Source organism: Montipora foliosa, chromosome 5 (assembly GCF_036669935.1).
Source record: "Montipora foliosa isolate CH-2021 chromosome 5, ASM3666993v2, whole genome shotgun sequence".
NCBI lineage: Eukaryota > Metazoa > Cnidaria > Anthozoa > Scleractinia > Acroporidae > Montipora > Montipora foliosa.
The window spans coordinates 22,497,692-22,505,191 of NC_090873.1; positions in this window are offsets into that span (position 1 = coordinate 22,497,692).

Here is a 7,500-nt window from a genome sequence, read left to right on the forward strand (position 1 = left end):
CTAATGCAAATAATTGAAAAATCGTTTATCACGCGTGTGATATTACTTTCTTACTTTGCTAATTTCGCAGCTTCTTTCTATGTTTAGTTGAAAAAAAAAACATTATTCGCCAACTGGAATAATAAAAGAATAAAAATGTGAAATAGCAGGCTTTAAAGTACCGTAATTCACACACAAAAACTGATGCCGACATGTTCATTTCATGGTACCGCTGCCGCCGCATAATTTTTCTGATATGAGTCGCGCAACGCGTGCAAACAAACATTCACGGACAAATTTTTAAAACACCAGAATATTCGGTGCATCAGTAAAATATTCCTAGCAAGCACTGCCTTGAGGTAGACAGTATTTTCCCGTTTCAAGCGATTTCTTAGAGTCAGTAGATCCTGAGATATCGATTTTTTTAGAACGGATTTTTACAAGCGGTATCATTCAATAGAAGATCAAAAAAAAAATAGGTAAAATGAGGATAATTACACCAATACTTCCTTCAAATCTGTGTTTCCTCGTTTGTTGATTCAGTCTTTAAAATGATGCTTTATTTGTCTTAGTCTTTGTAAAACCGCTCAATGAACATCGCAAACAATGCGTGTGAAAACTTGATTTACTAATTCTAACACTTGCCCCAACTTTCTCTCAACCTATCAAAATGGCGCTCAACGATCAATCGTAGAGATGGTGGCCTTCAACTCGCAATCTATCGAGTCTTAGCGTTAATACATTGATATTTAGGTCGTTTTAACAAGACAAACCAGAAATGGCTAAGGAGAGTGTTGAAGGCTGCATTGTTAACAGCCAATTCTTAGCAGAAAATGTTATCGATCTTTCGGTTTGTAAAAAACAACACGGAATATTCATCGCTCCAAGTTTGTGAGTTCTTATCCGGTCCCGGTAATACAGTAGCATGATTTTCTTTTGTTTTGGGGTGCGGGTAATAGGCCAGTGCGGGTAATCTGTTGAACTTTTTTTCCCTTTACGACAAAAAATAGACCGCTGCAGGTAATCTGCCGTGCGGGTAAATGTCCGGAAACTATTACGGTATGACTTGACCAGCTTTTGACAACTTTCAACGACCAATTAAAAAGTGAGAAGTTACGGTAAAAAAAGTCTCTCACTTTTTACAAAGCGGCTATGATCACGGCTATGATCGCGGGTTTGATCGTGGCTACAAATCTTGATATGATGTCTATCTTTAGAGTTTTCCATATGGCTACATTCCCATATTTTTCTTGCTTTTTTTTTTTCTTTCTTTTTTTCAAAAAGATGCACACGAATGTCTTATGAAATTATGCAACAATGCGCCATTATTTAATAACAGTAACCACAGTTGAATTACCAATAAACAATCAAGCAATTATCCTGTTGTGATTGAATATGCTCTTTTACTTCCGGTCACTGAATACGTAATAGTTGATGAAATAATTTGAGATAGTTACCAAAAACTAATTTCCCACTCTAAGCGATGTATATTTTACTGGAAAAGGAGATGACATTGAAAGCTAATTCAGGTAAGACAAATGGATCTTTTAGAAACAATTATGCGGTTCATGTGCTTTTCCGAGTCGTCTGTAGCCGTTTTGGTGTAGGCACGCGGCGACTTAAGGTGACAAAAAAAACTTGCGAAATTTAAATATTGAAAAGGACTGCTTGTGTTGATTCGCTTAGTCAAGCCACAGTTGGTCTATAACTGGATTGCAACAAATTTTGAGTAGTCAGTATATTTATAGCCATCTATTAGCGAGATGTCTTCTCGAGTTGCTTCGAAAACGACTGTTTTACCACCAGTCATAAGCACTTTGGGTACACCAAAACTGATGTTTCTACGAAAAGCAGACCGCACAACAGATCCATCTTTGATGAGAAAAATACCTCCATTGAACATGTGCCAAAGAGTTCGCTCGGAGTTATACAAAATGCAAGAGGGTGCATCGGATGAAGTTCAACAACAGTGCAAGCCAGTTGCGAGATGGCAGAATTTTGGCACGTTTTCCAGGGATGACATTGCTTATTTTATACAACAGTATCAAATTAAGGCCACAAAAAAGGATGTGCAAGATGAAGAAGCGTGGTTTGATCAACTGTTAACCCTGTGCTCTTCGAAAGCAAACGAATCATTGGTATCTAATGCGAGAAGTTTTATGGATCACATTTGGATGTCTTCGCCAGATTCTACCGTATTATCCAACGGAATTACAGCAGAACAGCTAAGTAAATTGTGTTGTGATCGATGGCTATCGTGTGACATAATCGATGGTGTCTTTGCAATGATTAACCAAAGAAATGACACTCACTATTTTGCAGTTTGCACTGAAGCATATATTTACTTAGTGCGAGCTAAACAGCGACTGTGTAGTACTATTACTAACAAACTACCACAATTGAAATACATTCATTCTGCGTTAAACGTAAAACGAATTAATGATGGAAATGTTTTGGTGGGAAATGGATATCATTGTACCTACTTCGTTTTTAGTACTTCACTTGATGAACTCTATTACGGTGATAGTCTTGGTTGGAAGTTGCCTTCAAATCTTCTTACAGTTATGAAACCGGTGTTTGAAGCACTTTATTCGTTCAGTGGAAAATCCTACACCAAACCTCGTTATCCGGTCCTAATGCATCAGCCAGGGGTAGCATTCGCCGAGCAGCACAAGTGTGGTAGTTCTTGCTTCAAAGCTTTTCCACTTCAGACATGTGGCTCCGCATGTGGTTTGACACCTGTTTTCATGGCGGCAATAGCTGGAAGCAGAGAAGAACTGTGGAAGCACATGATTAAAGACAGAAATCCTAATCAACACGTATTGAAAGATGCGAGTTCAATTACGGAAGTTACGAGAAATTCACCTTTACTGAGAGCAGCTATTATGGGTTGGTTTGTTCGCTCTGCAGTTACGCTTGATGCTCATCTCATCCCTTCCTTTTCTATCTGTAACACCGCGGCGGGTAGTAACACAGCGAGTCCGCCAGGCGCTGGCAAAGCATGTCCGTTAGCAACTAGTACAATGAGCCCCTCAGCCATTTGCAAAGCAAGTCTGGCAGCCACTAGCAAAGCAAGTCCGTCAGTTGCTAGTAAAACAAGTCCGTCAGCCACTAACAAAGCAAGTTCGTCAGTCACTAGCGAAGCAAGCCCATCAGCTGCAAGTAAAGCAAGTCCATCAACCACTAGCAAGGCAAGTCCGTCAGCCAATAGCAAGGCAAGTCCGTTAGGCTCTAGCACAGCACTTCTGTCATCCACTAGCACAGTGAGTCTGCCAGGAACTTGCACAGCAAGAACGTCAATAACTGGCAAAGCAAGCCCGTCAAGCGCTAACACAGCAAGTCCGTCAGGCACTAGTACAACGAGTCCGTCAGCCACTAGCGCAGCAAAATGTACAGCGAGTCGCTCTGTCACTTTCCCTGGCGATAAGTTACTTCCATTTCCTGGCGTTTCTAAAAGCTTTTACAAGCAGCAAGGAGAAATTTGGGCTAAAAATAATTCGTGCAATGTAGAGCGAGCGGAAACAATTTGTATCAAGAAAAACTGCGAAACCATAGGAAAGTGCAAAGGAAGAAATAAGGGAACTCTAGAAGAGAACATTGCAGAACTGGAAATTGCCATACGGATCGAAAAAAGAGGTAAAAGAGTCGCTGAACTAAAAAGCATTGTAGAAGTGGCCAAGGAAATAATTTCATGCCTTGTGCTCCCTACCCACAGAGCTTTTGACCTTTACTGGAAGCACAAAAATTTTCATCTTGGAACTGAACATAAAGGAGTTTATAGGGCAAGTGACACTTTTGACACCTTATCTCAGCACTTAAATATTGCTCAAGTTATTGTTTCCGGGAAAGGGTATTTATGTGAGGCGTGTAATACTGACATCACTAAACTTCAGGAGACATTAACCTTGATGACAAAGGAAGATTCGGAGAATGCTTTTTCTTCTGAGGTTCGCAAGCGACTCAACAATTCCTTTCAAACAGCCTTCAGTTGTCTTGACACTAAAAAAGACAGAGACATTTTTATGGGAATTTTTGCTCATCTGACGAGTGCCACTACTGTAATGCGACTACGGACTCTTCAAAGCCGGAGAGCAATAGTGCATCAAGCAGTAAGAACCGATTCTCTTTTCAGAAACTACGAAACTATGAAGATATCAGTCCTCTCTGTTCGCAGTGATATGACTAATAAACAGCAGCAGGAGTTTAAAAAAAAGAAATTGCAAAAACTATTTGCAAAATATTTAAAATCCATATGTGATGGTCGCGGTCGAAGGCTCAAATGCGAAGAATTTCCGGAACTCCCCGCTCTGCTGGAATATGCCTTTGGACAACAAGACGTTCTTGCAAGAGGTGGCGGGGGACTACAGGCGCACTCAAAGTTGTACGAGAATACGCTTTATAAAGCAATGGATAACAAAACAATAATGTGTGAGGCTCGTGATGTTATCCTCGCTTTGGCGGATGAAAACTTCGACGTCAGCCTTTCGTGTCTTTACACGTACACTATGAATTACAAAAAAGGCACAAATCAAGCAAAGAGGCATCATATTGGAAGAAATGTGAACGCAAACATATCGCTTCATAAGGCGCCCAGCACAGGAGACTTTAAGCATCCGGTTAACGCACATTGGTCCACTTCACATGTCAATTTCATTTGTTATGAAGCAAATCAGTACGAAAGTTCTTACATGATAGACTCTAAGGATGCCAAGTGCATTATCAATGGTGAGTTACCTCCTGTTCTCAAACTTGGAAAGACATGGAAAAGTATAGAATATCCAGATCATACCTTTGACCAATCGAGGAACAACGCTGTGACGCCAATAACTCACTTATTTTTAGAGTCAAAAGTTTTACCTATTAACACGCCTGCTCTCAATTCTGCCAATCTAAATATCCCAGGAACTCAAACAGAGGTTAAAGTTACGCGAACGGGAAAAGCTGTGACATTGATAAACTTGTCGCTTTATGAGCCAGAAACTGTGCTAAGAGTGTTTAACGAAATATTCTATCTCATGTCCATACCAGAACTGGGTGCGTTTTTTCGTAACCCAGAAACACTGCAAGTTAAGGAAGTTTTCATTTTTGTTGTTGATAACGGTCCTTCAGAGGCACCCGCAAGTATTATTGTTCAGATGTTACTTGCAAGACTAGTCAGGTTTTTAAATCTGGACAAAGCTGTTCAGCGATCTTTTGCTGAATACTTGAGCAAACGGAACTTTGTAGAGCGTTGCCATGCCGCAGAAAATAAAGCCCTTGAAAGGCATGAACCTTTTAGCTCCAAACAAATTAACCCACATGCAGTTCCTGGAACCGAAGCCCACAAAGAGAACATGGAGAAAAAATGGCGACTGATGTAAGAGCGGCAATACATGGCACAATGTTTAACAAAGAACCAATTCGCTGCTTCCGTGGTGTTGGGGATTGTCTTGTTTTTGACGATGAAGAGGGGCTCAAGTACTTCTCTTCCCTGTGCAAAGATCGCAAGGAATCGTGTGATATCCGCTACAGTGCTGTCAAGAATGGTATATATGATTATCTTGTACAGAACTGGGGGGTTGAAGAAAACTTCACAGGAAGTTACGCTGATGACTATCACTCCCTGAAGTCTGACGCATCGAAGAGCAAATATTCGGTGTCAGTCTATCGTCAAGATGACCAATGGCGTGGAAAAATGCAAGAGAAGTTTGAAAGGGAGCCGATTCCTGACCTCTTGAGGTTTGAACACACCCGGGAAATGCATTACCTTCCATACGAGGTTCGCAGAGATTTGCCTGTAGAAGAATGGGATGGAATTACACAGCTATTTCTCCCCTCAGATATCCTTGATTTATCACAGAAGGTATTTTACCCCAAGCCCTCTCAGGACATTTTATCCGCCATTGCATTCTTGGCATGGATTCCACTGCGTCAGGTAGAAGAATTTTTTACTTGTGCAAGCAAGGATGCAGAGCTATTAGCTGAAGAAGATAATTCCAAGGAATTTTGGTCCAAACATTCCATCTTCGTCGAAAATACTCGAGAGGAACTTGTAGCAATCTGTACCTCGAAAAAACTTTTGGAAACAGGAAAGAAACACGAACTGGTAGAACGCATTGCGAAAGCAACAGAAGGAGGAAGATCTTGGACGGATTCCTGCAACATATACAGTGGTAACCTCTCTGAAGTCCCATCGTCCGTAGCACAGTTGAACAAGCAGCCAGTGCGTTTTCTGCGTGCGGTTTTAAGATTCCATGGGTATTGTCCATTGGGCACAAAGGATGAACTTATTATTCGAGTTGGGTTGCTAAAGGGCGGCCAAATTCAAACTGCGTTTAGTAGGGAACGAATGGAACTAGTCAAAAGAATTTCAATTCTGAGGGACATTTACAAGCTGCTAGCTCAGGAAAAGGAAGCTAAGCCGTACATTCTTAAGAGTCGTACCTTTGGCTCAGACAGTGCTGTTCTTTCAACTAGAGACAAGTGTGGTCTCAAGAGAGTTGTTCACGACGACAAGCTTGAAGTGCAAGGCACAATAGGTGACATCCTTGATCGATTAGAACAAGGATTGTTGAAGCTCGAGAATGCAGCAGTTGAAAAAATTGGAAAATGTTCTAGTGGAAAAATTCGTAAAGAAATGTCTCCCACTCCATCCAAAAGGAGGAAGTACCAGGAGAGCGGGGAAGAAGCAAAGCCAAGCAGAAAGTCAACCCAGGAAAAACAAAAACCAAAGAAATTGGAAGAAAGCTGGGTGGCAGAAGAGCGAGAACTTATGACACAAGTGGGAGCCAGGATTCATGTGCTTTGGACTGAAAATGACCTTGAAGGAACCAAGTTCAAACCAGGCTGGTACGAGGGGGAAGTACAAGAATACGATGACGATAACGATGTTATTCGCGTACTTTACAAAGATGAAGAAATGGTTACATCGTCAAGGACCAAAAACCTCTTTGACTTGAGCGTTACTGTTGCGTTGGCCGAGGGGCTAATAACCTTAAAGCGGGGAAAAACATAATTAATTGATATAAACAAACATAACGAAGGGCCGGTGTAGAAAATGGCATTAGCTTTTACGAGGTTGGGCTATATTGAAGTTATTGTTTGTATTTTACTCTAACTGAGAAGAAGAATATCGTTCGTCATACAGTACAAATTTTACATCGAAATTGATACTTTTGTTTAGAAAGTCAAGTTTGAGAAAGCAAAACAAATAGGCGTCCCAATCCGCAGGAGCCTGGTGAAGAACCCATGCACTGGACGAATCTGTCGAAATCTGAAAGCCATCTGTAGCCGGTTTTAAAATAATTCGTTGAAAGTTGAAAATATATGTTAAAATTTCGTTTTCGTGAATGGGAGCTGTTTCAAGTGCTTTTGTCTTGGATAGGTTCTTTATAGCACGCATTTTGTCTTTCCGATTTACTAACGAAAGCCTAAAGACTTTTTGAAACTATGGCGGACTGAGAAAGCTCTTCACGACACGAGTTTGAACTTTCCTTCCACTGCAGATTAGAACAACAGGCTCTTGAAGGTAGGATATGTGAC